Source organism: Triturus cristatus, chromosome 6 (genome assembly GCF_964204655.1).
Source record: "Triturus cristatus chromosome 6, aTriCri1.1, whole genome shotgun sequence".
Lineage (NCBI taxonomy): Eukaryota > Metazoa > Chordata > Amphibia > Caudata > Salamandridae > Triturus > Triturus cristatus.
In genome coordinates, this window is record NC_140589.1 from 1,443,832,139 (window position 1) to 1,443,853,907 (window position 21,769).

At 39.9% G+C, this 21,769-nt stretch overlaps 1 long non-coding RNA gene across 1 annotated transcript in view; it reads left to right on the top strand.

Annotated features, from left to right (window-relative positions):
- The first annotated feature begins 14,374 nt into the window (after nucleotides 1-14,374).
- Nucleotides 14,375-21,769, top strand: part of LOC146821516 (uncharacterized) — a 107,802-nt gene continuing 100,407 nt past the window's right edge. The window contains exon 1 of the long non-coding RNA XR_014962732.1: nucleotides 14,375-14,479. This is a non-coding gene — a long non-coding RNA (uncharacterized LOC146821516). The remainder of the gene's footprint in view (nucleotides 14,480-21,769) is intronic.

A 21,769-nucleotide genomic window follows, 5' to 3' on the forward strand; every position in this document is an offset into this window, starting at 1 on the left:
GTATTCCTTGTCCCGAGATTTTCATTCACTGGAGTGGTGTTTACCTACCGAGATTGACAATACACCACACAATATCAATATTTCCACTCCTTCCTGGGATCCATAAAAGGCAACTTTGCCAAGGACCCCAAGTGTAGGCACAAATTAAATCCACCTACAGTGCGCAATGTCATCTTCACCTGTCCATCATGCCTACCCTAGCACCCTTATACCTTCAGCTTCTTTAAATTAATACTGAGATCAGAACGAGACATTTTTCTATTGCCTCTGCATTTTCAATTGGGCTGTGTGAAGCTCCAAATTCCTCAACTTCGCACCTTTTGTTTTTAAACTTCTCCAACTTCACAAACTGGAAAGTGGCAGTTTAAAAAGTATGGTTGAGAGAAAGGCACTCAGTGCTGCAGTGGTAGTGTTCCATCTTCTCATCAGGGATGCAAGCACCGCACTCTGTGGCGGCTTAACGTGGTAGTCTCTAGCAGTGTCATATATATATATATTCACTGAAAAAACCATAGGTTTCACACACGTTATAGTTAGGAATTAGCATTTAAAAAACCTTGCAAATTCAATGAAAAAACCATAGGTTTCACACATGTTATAGTTAGCTGGACATTTTACTGATAAAAAAACCAATGAAATTCCCCCGTTATAGTTAGTGCAGGCAACTATAACTCACGCGACCGCAATCCTCTGCTGATGACATATGTGTCTTTATGAAAAAAAAATATTTGCAATATATGTATAGCTAAAATTTAATGGAAGAAGACATGGGCAAATAAGTGTCTAAATACAGTATTAGCATCAGCAGAAGATTGCGGTCGCGTGAGTTATAGTTGCCTGCACTAACTATAACGGGGAAATTTCATTGGTTTTTTTATCAGTAAAATGTCCAGCTAACTATAACATGTGTGAAACCTATGGTTTTTTCATTGAATTTGCAAGGTTTTTTAAATGCTAATTCCTAACTATAACGTGTGTGAAACCTATGGTTTTTTCAGTGAATTTGTACGGTTTTTTAAATGCTAAGTTACTTTACACCATTCGTGGCGTGCGCGCCCACTTAACGCAGTTCGTTCCGTGCGCGCACGGTGCGCTTCGCGCACCGTGCGCGCACAGTGAGCACGCGGTGCGCTTCACGCACCGCGCGCCCACTTTACGCAGTTAGTGCCGTGCACGCAGGGTGGGCACGCGGTGCTCTACGCGCACCGCGTGCCCACGTTACGCTGGATGGGCCATGTACGCACGATGCGCTTCGCGCACCGTGCGCACATGGAGGACATATTATGCGCTTCGTTGTGAAAGTAAATGTTTGATTTTTTATAGTGCAATGCATATTTATATATGCCATGCACAATTGGAGCCCTTCGGGCACCATTTGCACACGGGGTGTGGAGAGTGTGGATATTTTTTTTTTTTTTTTTACCGTACGCGTACGGTAAGCGTAATGGGCGATTTTTCGAAATAAATTAAAATTGAATTTTTGCCCTTGGGGTATCTTTGAGGACACCTTCATCAAGGCTAGGTGGTTGGGAGCAGTCTAAACAGCCCCTTTATATGTTTTTTGCCTTTGTTTTTCTTCCACCCCCTCAGAGTGCGAGATAGAAAATGGCGGACGCCGCTTCCTGGTTTCGACCGATTCGAATGTTTACTAAGATCTAACAGCCAATCAGAATCGCGCTCGCGCACGGCACCGTACGCGTACGATAAGCTTACCGTAAGCGCACGGTAAGCGCACCGTAAGCTGCCACAGATATATATATTGATTTAAAGGCTATTTTCTCAGGATCTACTGAACAGATTTACACAAAACCTACAAAAGGCACTTCCTTGATCTGTGGACTACCTCTCTGCCAAATTTCAAGTAACTCTGTTCAGCCGTTCGGTCTGTAGCTGTGTCTAAAGGTCCTATGGAAAAATGCATGGGAAAAACACGTTTTGGGACCCCCCTTTTATCTCAGCCCCCGCTTGACGAATCCCCCCGAGACTTTCAGGGTAGGAGCGGAGCATAGCGCCCCATTAGTTTTGAAAATTTCGTGAGGATTCGTCGACCGGCGCCAAAGTTATTCCAAATAGAATGTTGCAGATTTCCTATGGAAACGTGGTCCTAACTAAAACTATCTACTGGCGACCGCCAGTAGATAATATATATATATATATATATATATATATATATATATATAAAAAACACTCGGCAGATGGGCAGCAACAGAATTCTCGCCACTTCCCCAGCATACACGGACCATCACGATAAGTGCAATTATTTTATTCTGTGCAGTATGCCGCCATAACGTTTCGGCTCCTCTGAGCCTTGATCACATGACAAAGTGAGCCAATTGAACCACATCTTATAAAGTGACAGTGCAAAGATTCAAACAGACCATGTGACTAGATTGCCAATGGAAATCAAAGACATAATGCAGCATGGTACAATGTTAAATATTCGTCAAGCTGAAAAAACTTACAATCAATATTTATAATGTTGATATGTGGCTATTAAATGTGTAAACATTTGCAATAAATGTGCAAATATGCAATTTGAGTGCAAAATACGCAAATGTGCAAAAAAATCGCTGTAAACAATCATGTCATGTTCAAAAGCTTAAAAAAATAAATGGATAAGTGCCAATATTTTTGTCAAAGCCTATAATTTAATCATTGTTGTAACTAAACAATAAAATTACAATAAAATTGCATTATATATGCAGGCATACATCCCTGTATAAAACATGGTATGTTGGACCAGCTAGAAGTGGAATTCCTCTTTGAAACAAATAAACTGCACTGATGTATATAAAACTGTCACATTGCCATATAGCCACCACAGTAATGCATAAAATTAATATATAGAAAAAATTTACGTATATCAGCCTGTACCATGAATCTTTGGCCGGCTTGATCCTTATCATGAGGTAAATTGAACATTTGGATTAAAGGACACATAAAACCTAAATCTGTTGATCCCAGTAAATATAACATATTTCCACCCAAATATTGGATTAAAACCAACATAATTAGAAGTGGTCCCAGAATAAATCAAGACCACTGCATCTCTTATCAATCATGGGTTGAATCCCAACACCTATCAATTACTACCGCCATCATATATGTCTGTCTGATGTGCAAAAATGTGCAAACTAAAAATACAAATTATCCCAGAACAACCTATCCATCGTGATTAAAAACGATCAGTATTCGTTTCTTAACATAGGGGAAACAAATTCAACATTACATATAAGGTTGACTGAGCCCAGTCATACCAGTCATAATGACAGCTCTTATATTCACAATTTGTCTAACCTTAAATTCATGATTTCAAATCTTATCATGCTTGCCCTCAGTTGCATGGGGCACAATTCTCAGCACTGTGAAATTTTCTAGTAATTTAATATAGAAAGCGAATCGAAGCAGATGGAGAGAATACTTGGTGTGAGTCCCTAATTATCTCGTGCTTCCAATTACTCTGCTCAAGAAGCAACATAAAACCTTGCAATGAAATCTACACTGATGACATAATTAAAAGAAACTCCGGTTGGCTACATTATAATACCAAAACCGAAAGGAATACCTATTCGCTCACTCTCTATGATTTGGACATTTAAAACAATAAATAGTTATCAAAAAGGTAAAAACCTAAACACGGGATTGACCTTCTACAATAAAAATTTCCAACCAGAGCTAAGGTAAACATGTATGTAAATCCTCCGTAATGTTCAATCCTCCCGGATGTTTAGTGTCCAACTGCAATATACATCTGGTTTCGAGTTTGCGAAGCTTGGACTCCCTATCGCCTCCTCGTCTACTCGCGACTATTGCATCAATGACAAAGAATTTAAGGCCCTTGTTGTCACTGTGGTGGAATTCTTTGAAATGTCTAGCCACAGGATAGGTGTTGTCCTGGTTGGCTATTGCCCGAAGATGCTGTAATATGCGTTTGTGTACCGCATGCTTCGTACTTCCAACATATCTTAATTCGCATGGGCACTGAAGTACGTAAATCGCAAATTCGGTCTTGCAAGTAAGTACCTTGTTAATACGATGGTCTTTGCTACTGAAACCATCTCTGTAGGTTTTCATATTGGTACCATGAATATATGACTTGCAAGTTTTGCATTTAAAGAAACCACTGTTGGTTTGTAGCCATGTCCTTTTTTTGATAATTTCCGGGCTGGTATTAACCAGCCGGTCCTTCATGGACGGGGCCCTACTGAATGTAATGAAGGCTCTCTGCGGCAGGTGGAACCAATAACTGGGTCACTAAGAATTGTAGGCCAATTACGGTTAATAATCTTGTACAATTCCGTGTGTTGTTTGCTATAACCAGTTATGATTCTGAACGGGCTGGTTTGTTTAGATGACTGATCAGAAGTTACTGCACTAACAGGCACTTCCAAGTGTATTGCAGGTTTGTAGGTGTCTAGTAATTCCTGTCTGATGAATCTCATTGATTTGGCCATAGCACTATCAATGATTTGTTTGGTATAACCCCTTTCAAGGAACCTACTTTTACTGGTCTGTTGTGCTAACTTTAAATCCTGTGTACTGCTGCATACTCTCCTTAAGCGGAGCATCTCCCCGTAAGGAATGCTGGTTATTAAATGTGCAGGGTGAGCACTGCCAGCATGCAGAATTGTATTGCCTGCCGTGCTCTTCCTGAACAGCCTGTCCTCAATTTTGTTATTACGAATATACACTTCTGTATCCAAAAATGTAATAGAAGACTGGCTCATGGTTACGGTAAACTTAAGATTATAATCATTCTCATTAATTGCAGCAATAAAATCCTCAGCCCGTTCCTTGGTTCCTCTCTAAACCACAAACAAATCGTCAATATAACGAAACCAAACTATCACATTAGCATCAAAGATAGCCCTGTGTTTGACTTTGAGGACCAGTTCCTCCCAAGCACCCACGTGGAGACAGGCATAACTTGGAGAGAAACTGGCCCCCATTGCCACACCTTGCAATTGACGATAAAGCAAATTGTTGTATATAAAGATGTTGTTACGTAAGCAGAATTCAAGCATTTGAAGCAGCATTGCATTGTGTTCTTTAAATTGTTCTGATCTTTGGCCTAAATAATGATTTACTGCAGTTAGTCTATCAGTATGCACAATGCTCGTATAGAGCGCAGTCACATCAAGAGCCAGCATCCAATATTCATCTATCCATGTAACTTGTATTTTCAACTAAAAAATCTCCTGTGTCTTGTACAGAAGACTCTAAAGTTCTCACATGGCTTTGTAGAAAATAGTCAATATATACTGTCCTTTTCTCCAATAGTCCAACCCTTGCTGAAATAATTGGTCTACCGGGTGGGTTGTCCAAATTTTTATGAACTTTAGGAATAAAATAAATCAAAGGGGTTACAGGATTGTCTATTTTGAGATATTTAAATTCATCTTCTGATATCATTTTTTTGTTTTTCCACTTGATTAGCTTTTGATGGTACTCCTGCTGTGTTGTTTTCATGGTGGCCGCATTGATGCGCTCATAACATTGTCTATCATTAAGCTGCAGATAAGCTTCTTTATCATAATTAGCTCATGTCAACAGCGCAATGTTGCCTCCCTTGTCACTTCCTCGGACAATTAAATCTTTTTCCGTGCTCAATCTGGTTACCAACGCCTCATATTGCTGATTTTGCTTATCGGATTTGTCCTTTTGGTTGTAAATACGTTTCTGAAGGCCTTTCAATTATGAAGTGACATTCTCATGGAAAATCTCTATTGCATCTCGGGGCATTAGAGGATTGAAGGTTGAGGGAGGCTGGAAAGGTGTCCTGGGGGCTATTTGTTTAATACGCAATGTGGATATTTCAGATCTTATGCCTTGCCCAAAACATTCACCATATCCTGCCCCCTCAGTTTCCCACAATTCTACTATGTCACTAGACATGAATGTACCTGAAGCAGTGACTTCATCTGGATCATGCAACGTTGTGTTTTTATTTGCCTTGAGTAAATGAAATTTATGTAGCTTGAGCTTTCTTACCGCTTTGTACAAGTCCACACTAGTAGTCGCATAGTTAAGATTGTTATGCGGTGCACAAGATAAACCCAGTTTTAAAATGTTTTCTTCCTCAACAGTAAGCTTCATAGAAGTCAGGTTGACAATAGTATGGTTGGTATCTCCATTCGATGTTATTTCTTGGGAGCCCATTGGCCCCTGCCCTTCTTTTTGTTTTGATGCGGCACGCCTCCTCCTCGCATTGTGCCTCTGCCTCCATTTGAAATTGGAGTGTTTTCATTGTAATTTCTTTGTACTCTGGGTCGGAGTGACTGCATTCTTTCGTGGCATAAAAAACCTATTTCCTCCCCAGGAGAGGGTTTTACCAACTGTCCCTGCATTGCCCCTCCTCGAAGCTCAGATTCCGATTCACTCCCTCCTACCGAACTGATATCCGACAGTGTAGAGTCAGTTTGGTCCTTGTTTCTTATTGGCGCTCTTGGTTTCATATGCGTTTTCATCGCGGGACCGCGCAAGGCATCATATATCTTCGAGAATGTGAATATTTGACCAAGCTCATAATCGTTGCGGTCTCGTTGAAATTTAAAGGTTTTCCTTTCCATTATTTTCGCTTCTTCTTTTTTCAGTCTTATATTCATTTCATTTGTAAGTTTCGTTTTTTCTTCTGTGTCACTCACTGTCTCCAGGTCTTCGTATATTTCGACTATTTCCTTGAGCAAGTGGGTTCTATCTATGTCCGCATGTTTGATTAGAATTAATACCAAACGCCGGGATGATTCTAAATTGCTTTCGGCCCACTTCCGCATGAGGTCAGGATTGGGGTTTTCAGAGCTGGGGGCCGTAAGGATTCGCAATCCTCTAGGAATGTGGCTAACATCAATGTAGCTTTGTAGGGATTTGGATTCCCACCATTTACTTTGCTCGCTTTTTAATTTATTTTCCAATGTCCTAAATTTGTCTTTTAACATGATGTTGCTGGGATTAATGTCAATATTAGTTTTCCTCCGGATGTTGGAAGGGAGGCTGTCAGAAAACATTGTCATAGCCGCAGCCTCACGGTCTCTCACATTGTCGGCCGACATGCTTGCACTTTCAATCCTTCTCTGGCAACTTATTCAATATTCTTTGTATTTAGAATTTGTAAGAGTCAATGCACATATACTCTCCACCCCTGGATACCTGACTTATTTGAATGCCGCAAAGTCAAGAATCTCCTCCCGGTGAGTCGCGTCCTCCGAATCGAAACCCGCAGAGCTTCCTCTTCCTCGTTTGGCGTTCTTCACGTGCAGGTTCAGGGGGGTCAAATGCCGTTCTCCTTCCAGAAAAGGCTGCACCCAGACAAATCTGGATAGAGTTTCGTTTTTCGGCATTGTATATATATACCCTTTCCCCCCTGCAAGTTTCTGGTATTCTCCTCACCCAAATACCCGAAGTCGGGTATTTGGGTGAAGAGATGACGTGCAGCCTGCAGCAACTATTGTGTTCCCCTCTGCAACACAATGGAAGAAGGAAAACTCAGTTTTATGCTATTTGATCTCCCACCTGCAGCGACTTCCGGCTGTAGTTAATAAACAAAGGTAACTCTGCCTTAAAGGACGTTTCGCACTTGTTTGGGCCGTGCAAGCATTTCCTAACTTAGAGAGACTTTACAGGAATCCAGATTCAATTCACTCACTCCTAGTCTTCCACTCCTAATCAAAAGCCCTAGATCATTGCACCATCTACAGCCTCTAAAGTGCAATATTTTCACACTTCTTTAAATTGCCTAAATTCTACAACTCATTTCTCATTCTTGCCTAACTGAAAACACTTGTCATCTTCTCGTCTCTTCAAACACTCATTGATGTTCTCATTTAATTAAATGCCCTGTCACATCAATCCCTCATTCACAATGCCATCACCTCTGTCCAGTGTATTCCATTGTTCAGCTTGCAATCTTCCCTGAAAGCCAGAGGTACAGGTTTCTATTGCCAAGCCTCAGACTCCACATTTCTTGACCTCTACGTCCTTACTATTTCTATCCCACTTGGCCTGAGAGCTGCCATCACAGTACATCATTAAAGAATGTCCTTGAAGACCGACTCGTGTTCCAGGAAGAACCACCACATGGTTTATTTGAACCACTGTCACCTTGCAAGTCCATCTCTGCTACTTATATATTCGCCGTTTGTCCCACCCAGCACCTCATTGCCTTTTCCATCCACATGACAGTTAATGTCATCATCAACAAGTAACCAGTCTTTAGCAACTGCTATGATTTTTCATGTATATCATACAACAATGTCCCCAAGGGCATCAGAAGAAAGGAAATCAATCTGATTATTCTTTAAATACCACAAAGCAAAGTATTGAATACTTAATTAAATTATGAAAAAAGAAGTGGAAAAAAGAAACAGTATGGTCAAACATAATCCAAAAACAACAATATTCAATTAAATGTATGTACAGTCAAGAGCAGCATCACATATAGATTATTAAAGGTGATCAATGGGCAACATGAACACACAGTGCTCGTGGGAATCAAGTGAACGGCACATAGTGAAACACATAAAAACAAGATTACGGCAAAAAGAGATAGAAAATCAAACACTGTGCATAAATGTAAATAAAGTCCAGAATTTCAATAACATATCATTGCACAATAAGATCTCCTTTTTTAGCTGGATAAGTGTTAACATCGTTTTGACCTTCCAAAATTTAACAGGTCATCATGAGGACAGAAGATGTACTAACAATATGATTACTGCCTCTAGAACGAAAAAAATAAAAAATAAAAAACTGGTCAAAAAGAGAGGTACAACTAATGTAATTTGAAAAAATTAATACAAGGCCATATCTTTGGTACCTGTATATGTTCCAGGATTACTGTAAAAATATATGGAAAATTGGTAAGTGAAGTGAAGAAGTCTACCACCCGTGTCACACTACAGTGAGGAACATATGTACACTCATGAAAAAAAAGTACATGAACGTCCATACCTGTCAGAGTAAAAGGGAAAGAAGTGGGCAGAGAATAAACAAGCAAGACGCCGAAATGTAACACATTATATAGACTGCTCCAATAGAGTACTCACAATTAATGAGGGCAAAAGGCGTCCCCAATGATTCTGCACTGGGAACCATCAAGAAAAATAACCTGGCAAGAGAAAAATCAAACCTGTGATTTACTTTGGTCCAAAATCCATCACACTTCTTGCACTGAGAGTTCTATGCAAACTTTATTCTATTTTTACAATAGGTTATTTTTTACCCCAACTTCCCTTTACAAATATAATCCAACTATGGAAGATATATGCTGGACTTGTAACACATAACCAGGCACCTCTATGCATGTATTTTTTCATTGCCCATCAACTAAAGTTTTTGGGTTGAAGGTATGGAACACAGTTTCAAAAATCTGCTCTTTTACATTTTCTTTTGAAACTAAACAAATGCATTTGCGTAGCTCTTCTCAAATTTGGATTGGTAATAGTAAACTGGGTAAATTTGTCGATTTAGTCATTGCTATTGCTTTACAAACTATTAGATCCAGCTGGAAGGATGTTAATATGGTTACCTTTACTATAAGGTGGAATCTACTCTGTCATCGTCACAGGCTTGATAGAGTGTATGCTGCTTCCAGGCAACAACTTTTTATGAAGGATATATTTTGATCACCTCTTACCACATCTTTAAACAGTACACCTGTGCAGATACCGTACAGAACTACCGCATTCCAGCCTCCGTGAATTCTTCTTTTATTTTATTCAATATTGTCACAATGTATATTTGTACTCTTTATTCTACAACCACATTCATAATCAGCTATAAGTAAGGTTACATGATTTTATTTCTCTTTCTATTTCCTCTCTTCATTCTTTTTTCTCTTCTTCTCTTTTCATCTCCCTGTCCTATAAAACACAAAAAATATAAAATGCTAAACCATTAAGGTACTATATTGTAGATGTTTAATATATATCTATAGCTATATAATCGCATTTATATTACTGTTCTTTATAACATTCTTAATATTGCCTTATTCTTAATATTGCCTTGTTCCTGTTCAATTTACATGTTTATTATGTACCTCTGTCCTTACTCTTACAATAAAGCGTTTTCAAACTTAAAAAAAAAGCTACACATGAACGACAGGCCAGGCAGTTTACCACACAAGCACAATTTCTTTGTTTCATGGTAAGTACCAACAATCAAGACTCCTTTTTAGGTCTCGCCTGAGCTAGCGCTTTAGCACTGCTCTGGCGAGAGTTTTAGTAAGCGGGATTTAGAAGTGCAAACTAGTGGCTTTTCAGGCCTCCAGCTACAGTGTATGTGCGCGACCGGGCGTGCGCACCATTTTTCAGCCTGTGTGATCACTTTCGCGGCCGCTTTGATGTTCTCAGTGAGCCACGCGGCCACTGAGAACATCAAAGCGGCCGCGAAAGTGATCACCATTTGCCAGCCTGCATGCCTCTCACCCCTTGTTTCTGAGTGAGTACACTACCCGTCGCTGTAATGACTATCTGGCATGTATTATCATGTTATGATATTGTGCCTTCTGCCAGAGTTACCTTTACATTCTGGGGCTATTTTCTTCTTTCTGGGATGTTCCTTGACACTTTGTGGCCTTTTCTTTTCTGGTCGTGTGTATACTCGTTCTTAATGTTTAAATTGCTGCGCGCCATGCCTCTGTGTATGGCTGCATGCGCAAGCTGCCAACGAAGGCGGAACGTGCGCCCCAAGGAGCGTCATCTCTTGGATTTATGCTGCGCAGTGTACAGTCTTGTGGAAGGTTTGCGTCACTTGCAGCTGCTATCATGAATGGAGTCATTGCAGTGTCGAAGATAGCCACACGCGGTCATTGTGTGGAGAGCGGGGTGTGTGATGTGGATTTCTGCAGCTGATTACATTCCGGTTCGTGTCAGCAGAGTGATCCCTGCGGGGGTCGGCTCCAGCACTAAGAGTATTGCCCATTCTCTGCAGGTCTGGGTCAGCTCATGGCAGGCGAATAGGCTTCGGCGTGTCTTTTCGTATCTAAAGACATAAGTCGGAAATCTCGCACTTGAAAAGGAAGATTTAAACACAATAAACTTATGGCAAGCCGCATGTTGGTTTACAATACAGTTTCTTAGAATTTTCTGTAGGAGTTTAGGATTGAATGACTGCCTTATTATTAAGGATGTGCCTCTATTTCATTGTAACATTGTCGCATGTTAAAACGTAAACGGACTGGGCATTGAGTGCGTTTCCAAGATAAACTGTTCTAGATATTCTGTATAAAAAGTTTTGATTCATGGAAAATGTAATAGGCAGTAATGGCTGCCGGCTCTTATATGTGGCCAGTAAGTGTACTCTTAGGACAGACCCAACATGGTTTTCAGGTTTAACCAGCCTTCTGAATACAGCTGCGCCCCTATATTCGTTCCAGCGTTTTTGAAAATCTCTACATTGTCTTCTCGTGATACTACTTAGCTCCTGCACCATTTAGTCTGAAATCGTGATTTCTGGCTCTAGTTGTCCATTTGTGATGAGAAATGCAGCCCTTTTTAGGTCTTAGTGAGCGCGACGTGCCCTACCCCCTCCCTTATCCCACTTCCTGCTTGTTTTTCTAGCTTCGCACCATCTGGCATCTTACGACATGGGTAATGGTTACAAATTATCCAAATATGCATTGTTCAATCACACGAAAAAAAGGAGGCGATTATAACAGACAGGTATTAACACTCCATATTCCCAGGCTGCTAATTTTGGAAGAATTTGCGATAATTCCATAGCCATTGCCTTTTTTGTTTTAATTTTTACCATCTTAAAGTCGTGCTTGAGGTGAGGAAATCCTTTCTTACAAATCACGGGTCAATCGCACTTGAGGAAATACCAACTAACAACACTGACACCCGAGGGTTTATCATCATATCAGCCCTTTGATAACTTCTCATAACCGTGTTTACATGTGTCAGCATTACTCTTACGGTTTATCCAAGCAGACATTTCTGGCACATACGAAGAGAGCTGTTAGAGCAGTGGCTGGGCCTTTTCTAATAAACAGAGACGCTGAAAATAGTACCAGTGATTTACTCTATTTACATTGCGATAAACAACAGCAGGAAATGTCCAGGCTAATATGCAACTTCACAAGTTTCAAATGTGTCTTCTTGACTCAACTGGTAGCCTGTTGGAATTTAGACATAAGAACTGTTAAAAAGATAATTCTGGGCAATTCATGATACATCACAGGGCTGGTTGCTGGAGTTAAATGGTGGTGATTGGCTTTAATTGGCGCATTTTAATCCAGTTTGTGTTCTGATATGTTTTCTGCTGACACATATAAGTTCACGGCCCACAAGCCAAATGCCACAACCATTTAGGGGAAAATATTTAACAAATACCCAAAATAATATCCATTATATCATTTGTTTTAAGTCCTTAAATCTTCCAAACGTTTTGTGAAGAACTGTGCACAAATCTACATTTTCCTACAATTAACATTCTCTAAAAGTGAAGCAGTATTCGGTGAACGTCCAGTACATGCATTTTTGCAAAAAAGAACGAGGTCCCAACAAAGTATTAAATGTACATGTTATACTTATAAACCTGTATATTACTTAGATTTGCCCAGTGATGAGGTATTAACGCCTTTTGGTTGGGCACTACCTTTCTCAACAAGCTTTGGCATAGCCAATAGGTCTCGCCTTTGGGTCTTTATAAGTGTTTAGTTATCCAGCACAATATCCTTGGTGCCAAAGGCGAGACCTATTGGCTGTGCCAATGCTTGTTTCTATTGACTTTTTCATAGTTCTCCCAAGGGTAGACAACCATTTTATTGTTGCTATGTTGCAACCGTACACCCTAAAATTAAAGTAAAATTCTGAAGTACCATGAAGCAGCAGATGCGACAATAGCTGCAAAATGAAGACACAAACTTTAACAAATGCATTGCCACACTCCCTAGGACTGTTTGGGCTACCGATCACCTTTGACAAACTAGCACAAAGTTTGGGGGTGGGAGGGGTTTTCATCTAAGATGCCAAAATAAATGTTAAAGGCCATACAGCCTGGGTTCTACAGCCAGCATTCTACTGTCGTAGACAACATAAACAAATGATTCCTTCCATTGACCAGGCTCACGAAAAATGACAGCACCAAATCTTTGTATGGGGGTCTGGCCAAGCATCCAATTTGCTCAATTACTGCTGGTCCAAAATGGCTTTGCTTGGCTGACATGATGTACTCCGCTGGAGCGATATCTACTGGCCACTTGCGTACAAACGGATCACTTTCAAATACTATGATTGGCTTACAATGTATAAACGTCTTCCCCTAAACAGTAAAGGAAAATGTCATTGATACTCCTGCGGATACCTTCAGTCAGTTAATCTGGGCCTGCTCACAATCCTGAAAATATAGAATCAAAAGGAAAGGGGAGATTATTGTTTGTAGGCCCAAAGACACCGAAGACATAGAATGTGCAACAGCTCGAAAAAACCCACACATACCACGTCTAATGAGTTCCCAGAGGGCAGGTACTATTTTCCCCAAAAACACAATTGTCAATGGTGCCTTGATCTGCAATCAGGTATGCATTATTTTTATTATTTTTTTTTTTTTTTACAGAATTCTCTTATTGCCCTGAAAGCTATTTGGGTCCCTGTGTGCACCATTTAAATAAATTAATAAAATAATCTGTGATATTAGTATTTTGGCTGCTGCGAATGAGAAATGCCCCTATTCCACATATGTCAACTGCAATGTTCATAGTTTTGCAATACTTATGAGTTCTGGTGGAATTCATGAGGACATCTGTTTTTCTATTACCTGCAATTGGCGGCCTCTGCCTTGTTTAATGCTCACGTCCATTTTTAGCAAAAAAACTATCCTTTCATTTTGTTGTGAGTGCTCAGGTGTTTGGTGATTATGTTTGCTCTTGCGGGTCGGTTCGCTGTTTATCTCACTCCACAGACAAGTTAAAATGGCAAACTATGAATGAAGGTGTCATCAAAAGGGAGTACTGGAAAGCGCAGCTACATAGAGACTGGGACTAAAAGATAGTACAGCTTCAAAGAAATTCAAACACCCGCATAATCATACAAAAAAAGAAAGAAAATAAATGCTTCTTCCTTTCACTTTCTAATGACGAATTTTTGATGTAATTCACGGGCCTGCTCCCTAACGGCCATCTTTCTGTCAAACTCGCGTCAGTTCAATGAAATGAACGCCACGACCACCCACCGCTGCCGGGCGCAGAGCGCAGCCGTGAGGTACAACAAGAACAAATGTGCCCAACTGTCACCCTTCCAACTTACGTGCCGACCAGCAGCAGGTGTACGGTTACACTATCAACCGCCAGTCTCTTCAGCGCACGCACTGCTAGCGCGCGAGCCACAAGCACAAACAACGCCAGTGTTTCCCACTTACCCTTTTAACTCGACTCAGCTGGTGTTCTCGAGTGTTGAAAAGATCACAGCAGCCTCTGAAATAAGCAGCAGGGAAAGAAAACAAATGTTTCTGCGAGGCTGGCTCCCATATCGCCGCCCGAGCGGTAAGTGAGTGATATATCCACTCCACCGAGCCTTTCTTCTCTGCATTTTTAACCTTTATTTGAATAATTTTCCCAGCGCACGAAATTTCAATACATGAAAGAAAGGAATTTTGCATTACAGAATGTAAGCACTCGCCGGCCATTCACAAACCACAAGGGCGATCTGTTTGCCAAACGAGTTTTAAAGATGAAGTAAATCTACTCCATGTGAAATAGTGGCTGGAATGCGTAGGGGTGAAGAGGGCAGGACTGATGTGAGTGGTGGACAACCAGAGACAAATTAAAGGACGCACAAGTGCAGGCTAAGAATATAACAGGTTGACATCATGGAAGGGTCGAGACCCCCATCATCTTTCAGTACACCAATGACTATGACACATTAAGCACTGTTCTTGGATGCACCATCAGTCTAGGAGTTTAGGAGTAGATTATATTAACAAGCGCTGACAAAGCCAATAGGTCACACCAGTGAAGCCAACTGGTTTAGCATATGCATTCTGTTTTCCACCAGATATCTCTATTAGGTGAAAACCTGAATGCATCTGCTAACTCAGTTGGTTTCATGTGCACACAGATGTGGTGGTCAACATGGAAATACGTTTTTTAAAGAAAAAAGTCACCCTGAGAGGGCAGCCATGGATGTGCACACACGTACCACAGCAGTCTTAGGCTGACTTTCCTAAAAGCATAACAAACAGCATTCCAAGATGACCGCTGTTTTTTTTTTTTACTTTAATCTAAATTTACAGTTTCAAAATGTTGGACTGCCCATCTTGGATTATTAAATTGAAATATATATTTTGTGTGGGATGACACACATGGGAAACAACAAGTGGCCTAGTAGCAGTGTACAGCTGTCAGAACCTTGCAAAAAAGTTTAAAAAACATTTAAAAAGGACCAAAAAAGCATTGGTGGAAGGCTAGACTGCTTAAGAGAGGATGGTAGTGCCAAAAAGTGAACTGCCCGTAAAGGAAAAATAAATGACTAAAAAACAAAGCAGGCTGGGGGTGGTGAAGAGAGTGAGGACAGGTATACACTGCCATAAAATGTTGAAAAACTAGTAAAAATTAGTCACCTCATATAAGAAATAGCAGGATTAAAGTCAACCGATCAGAAACTTGGTAAAGCAGGAATGCTGCAGGGGAAGGAAAAACAGAAGAATGAGCATGTAACACATCGAATAAAGAGCCGGGATCTGAGGCAGAAAAGAAAGTCCTCCAATCATAAGTAGGGGCTGTCCCAAACCCCCTTCTATGTTTATTGCATTGTAGACTATAGGTATTTGACAAAAGACAGTTAAAGCTGTTTATTGGCCTTCACCAAATTTCTAGACACTCATGATTTGGTGCATACAATGAACATGATGGTTCTGGACAAAGACGGGATGCTCCCTCCTACTTTTAAGGGTCGAGGTTGCTCGTCTTTTATTGACTATATTGTATCATCGAGTTTCCTAAAACATAGGATTAGATCCATAGGGATTGAATGGAGTCCCTTCAGCGACCATAATCCCGTGGTAATGGAGCTTTCCAATTTGACCCAGCATAAGAGGGAACAGGGCGGAGAGTGGGTCGTTGGTCCCCTGAACAAATAATTAATCTTTATGGTTCCATTTGCTGCTCTAAGGCCACTTATGTTGCAGAAGTTTGGGGGTTTGTAAACATCCAGCAATTACAGCGGGAGGAAAACAAAATTTTACGCTCAATTTTGAAGATTCCGCAGTGTACCCCAGCCGCAATAGCCCATAGCGAACTAGGGAGGCCATATTTAGAAGATCTGGTTAAACTTATACCAATTTTGGCATGGCTGAAAATTTGGTTAACCCCTGAGGTGACTTTAGGAAGACAAATTATTAGTGACTGCATGGGAAGGGATAAAAGCATGAGTATACCATGGCTGAAATATGTATTGATCAGCTTGGAAAACCTTGGCCGTAAGGATCTATTCTTAAAACCAACAACGATTGTAGCTCAAGACAAGTTGTTGATCAAGAGATCATTTTTGGCCCAGAGAGTTACAGGTAGAGCAGAGGCTGATGGGATTAAAAGTACTGTGAGAGCCTATAGTTTGGTAAAAAACTCAGAGGGAATGGAGCCGTATCTTTATCTCATGCACAACGCCCAGGATAGATTTTTAATGTCCCGTTTTAGGCCCAATCTTTTACCATATTTACTGGCTGATCCACCAGGTTTTATATTTCTGATTGAGCAGAAGGGTGCCTGCGGCTGCGACAATAGGTCTCCGCAGGACACCTTTCATTTTGTACTCCTGTGCCCTTTTTATTCAATGCCTAGGCACAGATTTCTGGTAGAAATTTTAAAGCGCACCAAATTAGCACTTGCCAAAGATGCACTCATTTTTTTGCAAAAAGCTGCTGATCCCCTGACACTATGTAGTAAATGTAAATGTAAATGTACAGATATTTATATAGCGCAAATCACCAACCGGTCTCTAAGCACTTGCTTAGGGAACCCGTCCTGGTATTCCCCTGTGAGATAACCCAGCAGGGCATCCACAAGGTGAAAGCCAGGCATCCCGCCGCGAGGGGCCATTGTGGAGATTAAGCAAGCTATTGCCCAGAGTCGCAGAGTGTGAACCCATGAATCAAGTATGCACTGGAGCGAGAATTATCAAGTCCATGGACAATTTATGGACTCAAGACCCAGCCGAACTGGGAATTGAACCCTGGTCCCGGGCTGACCTCTGCTTCCAGGTCTGCCTACTCTAACCAGTGAGCCACACTTCTCCACTGAGAACTATGAACTTTATTGGAGTTGCGGTGCGATTAAGGGCAACTACAGAGATATTCTGATTGTAATTATCTCATTGAAATGTTTTAATCATGGAGTAACAGTCAGGATTCTGATAGTGATTTAATTGTATTTTTAACTGTTTGTATATATGTGCTTTTATTATTTTTTTTAACCATCGAATAAAGATTGACTGACTGACTGACTATTGGTCGAGTTCTGCCAAAAAGGGTGAATTGAAACCAGGTAAGGGAAAACTATACAAATAGACAAGGATGGAAAACTCCAGAACATAAACCCACAATCCAAGAAATGAAGTTAAATTGTAACATGAAAACATAAACAAATTTCTCAAGATCTGCAATATGGTTAAGCAGATATTTAACCCCTTCCCTGCTCATGACGGAACCACTCCGTCATGAGCCACGGGTGCCGTGTGCTCATGACGGAGTGGTTCCGTCATGCTGCTGCCGTTGGCGGCCGCTCCGCCCACGCGGCGCTAATTCCCCGCCTGTGCGGGCGATTAGCGCCGTGGGCCGAGTCATGACGGACCCACTCCGTCATGAGCACAGCTCAACCGTGACTCATGACGGAGTGGTTCCGTCATGAGCACGGCGCCACCGTAGTGCCCCCAAACCCCCCCCAGCGCTGCGGCGGAATTCCTGCCACAGCCAAGGGGTTAAATAGAAGAGCAACCCCAAAAGGCAGACCTGTGCCTTTTTTGTAGAAACAAATACAATCTTCAGTACTAGCATTGGTTTTTGACACAAACCCTAGCTATTAAAACTCATAGACAAAGTTTTGCATCCAAAAAATAACACCCATAACACCCCCTTGAGGCTGGCATTAACAAGGAGACATGTTTTAATTTCTCTAAAATTATACAACAATGTTTTCTTCCAGTACAAAACCTATGCTTAACATCATGCACACACCCTTGCAGAGGTGTTTGTGTAGGTTTACTGACAGAATAACAAATTCCTAAATATCGTGATACAAAAATATCACAGCCAAAATATCGATGACAAAAATATCGTCATCATATCTTTATAATGGTAAGTATAAAAATATTGAAAAAAATATATCAATGTACTTAATATTCCTGTATTTAATATATTTTTGTAACTATATATAAAATAAATTAATAAAGATGAAATTACATAATAATATTAATTTAAAAAAATAAATCAATTAAACATATATTTGAACAAATTACCTCAAGTTAAAAAAAGTTAAACACACATATATAATAATTGTTATATATTACATATATCTACTTAAAAAGCTATTTTTAAACTAATAATTCGAATTTATTTTATAATTTTAAAATTATTAAATAATGTAATATTATAAAAAACTAAGCAACTTCTTAAAATGTAGCAAAACAATTGTGACATATAAGAACATCAACAATTAAAAATATAAAATTTTTAAATAAAGCAAAGACAATAATATAAATTATAACACCAGCAAATAAAGATTTTTAACTATATATAAAATAAATTAATAAAGATTACATTAAATAATAACTTTAATTCAAAAAAAGAAAATCGATTTAACATATATTTTAACAAATTACCCCAATTTAAAAAAAGTTAAACACACAAATATAGTAAATAATATATTTACATATATCTACTTAAAAAACTATTTTTAAACTAATAATTCTAATTTATTTTATACTTTCAAAATTATTAAATAATGTCGTATTATAAAACATATATATATGTGTATATATATATTATCTACTGGCGGTCGCCAGTAGATAGTTATAGTTAGGACCGTGTTTCCATAGGAAATCTCAAAATTCTATTTTGAATAACTTTCCTCGCGAAATTTTCAAAACTAATGGGGCGCTCCGCTCAGCTCCTACCCTGAAAGTCTCGGGGGGATTCGTCAAGCGGGGGCCGAGAAAAAAGGGGGGTCCCAAAACGTGTTTTCCCCATGCATTTTCCCATAGGACCTTTAGTCAAAGGTACAGCCCGAACGGCTGAACAGAATTACTTGAAATTTTGCAAAGAGGTAGTCCTCAGGTCAGGGATGTGCCTTTTGCATATATGGAGTCAATCTGTTTAGTAGTTCCTGAGAAAATTGCAGTTAAAGTACATAAATATCTATAGCCGCGCACCCTACCGTGCGCGAGCGTAATTCTGATTGGTGGTTACATGTCAGTCAACGTTCGAATCGGTCGAAATCAGGAAGTGTCGGCCGCCATTTTGTTTGTTTTGAGTGCGAGAGTGAAAAAGGAAGGTGGCGAACGTGAAAAGGGGGCAGGGTAGAGAGTTCCTGAAACCCTAGCCTTTGTCAGGGGGTTCCTGAAGGACCCCCAAGGCAGAAAAAAACATTTAAATTTTTTATAAAAAAATCGCGGGGTGCGCACATGGTGAAAAACCATAAAAAAAATTTTAAAAAAATTAATACGTAGTTTATTGTAAAATAAATATATAAAAAATATAAGAATAAATACATAACTTAGCATTTAAAAAAACGTACAAATTCACTGAAAAAACCATAGGTTTCACACACGTTATAGTTAGGAATTAGCATTTAAAAAACCTTGCAAATTCACTTAAAAAACCATAGGTTTCACACATGTTATAGTTAGGTGGACATTTCACTCGTAAAAAACCAATGAAATTCCCCCGTTATAGTTAGTTCAGATAACTATAACTCGCGCGACCGCCACTCTATCAAAAGGATGATGTCATCAGTGATGTCATGAGTGATGCCACTGACCATGTCATGAGTGATGTATTATGTGACGTCATGAGCAGTGGATTGCGGGCGCGCGAGTTATAGTTATCTGAAGTAACTATAACGGGGGAATTTCATTGGTTTTTTACGAGTGAAATGTCCACCTAACTATAACATGTGTGAAACCTATGGTTTTTTAAGTGAATATATATATATATATATATATATATATATATATATATATATATATATATATATATATATATATATTATCTACTGGCGGTCGCCAGTAGTTAGTTATAGTTAGGACCGAGTTCCCATAGGAAATCTGAAAATTCTATTTCGAATAACTTTGGCGCCGGTTGGCGAATCCTCGCGAAATTTTCAAAACTAATGGGGCGCTCCGCTCAGCTCCTACCCTGAAAGTCTGGGGGTGATTCATCAAGCGGGAGCTGAGAAAAAAGGTGGGTCCCAAAACGTGTTTTCCCCATGCATTTTCCCATAGGACCTTTAGTCGAAGGTACAGCCCGAACGGCTGAACAGAATTACTTGAAATTTGGCAAAGAGGTAGTCCTCGGGTCAGGCATGTGCCTTTTGCATATATGGTGTCAATCTGTTCAGTAGTTCCTGAGAAATTTGAAGTTAAAGGTACATAAATATCTATAAGCGCGCACCGTGCGCGCACCATGCGCGCACCGTGGGTGCACGGTGCGCGCACCATAACGTGCGCGAGCGTAATTCTGATTGGTGGTTACATGTCAGTCAACATTCGAATCGGTCAAAATCAGGAAGTGTCGGCCACCATTTTGTATGTGACAGTGAAAAAGAAAGGTGGAGAGCGTGAAAAGGGGGCAGGGTAGAGAGTTCCTGACCCCCTAGCCTTTGTCAGGGGGTCACTGAAGGACCCCGAAGGGTGAAAAAAACGTTTTTTTTTTTTTTCATAAAATCGCGGGGTGCGCACACCATGCACGCACCGTGCGCGCACGGTAAAAAACCATTAAAAAAAACAAAAAACATTTTAAATGAGCCATTCCATATTACAGGATACAGTCAATCTATAACTATATACATAGGTAGTTTATTGTAAAATAAATATATAAAAAATATAATAATACATACATAAATTAGCATTTAAAAAACCTTACAAATTCACTTAAAAAACCATAGGTTTCACACACGTTATAGTTAGGAATTAGCATTTAAAAAACCTTGCAAATTCACTTAAAAAACCATAGGTTTCACACATGTTATAGTTAGCTGGACATTTCACTCGTAAAAAACCATTGAAATTCCCCCGTTATAGTTACCCGTTATAGTTAGTTCAGATAACTATAACTCACGCGACCGCCACTCTATTACAAGGATGATGTCATCAGTGATGTCATGAGTGATTTCACTGACCATGTCATGAGTGATGTAATATGTAACGTCATCAGCAGTGGATTGCGGGCGCGCGAGTTATAGTTATCTGAACTAACTATAACGGGGGAATTTCAATGGTTTTTTACGAGTGAAATGTCCAGCTAACTGTAACATGTGTGAAACCTATGGTTTTTTAAGTGAATATATATATATATATATTCACCAAAAGACGAAGATGCACTCACAGACAGAAGGTCTCATCAGTTTTTATTTCAGGGAAACCTGCTTGCTTCATCGTGAAAGTTCCTTGCCATACGCGTTTCAGACTCCCTTAGTCCTTGTTCACAGGCTTAAATGAAACCGGCAACACCGAGCACCTCACTCTCCACTGCATGCTGATGTAACTAATTGCCCCCAGGTGGGCCTCTCTAGTGAGCGAAAGTTCTCAAGGCATGCTGGACCTTGTGGTGCCTTTATAAATAA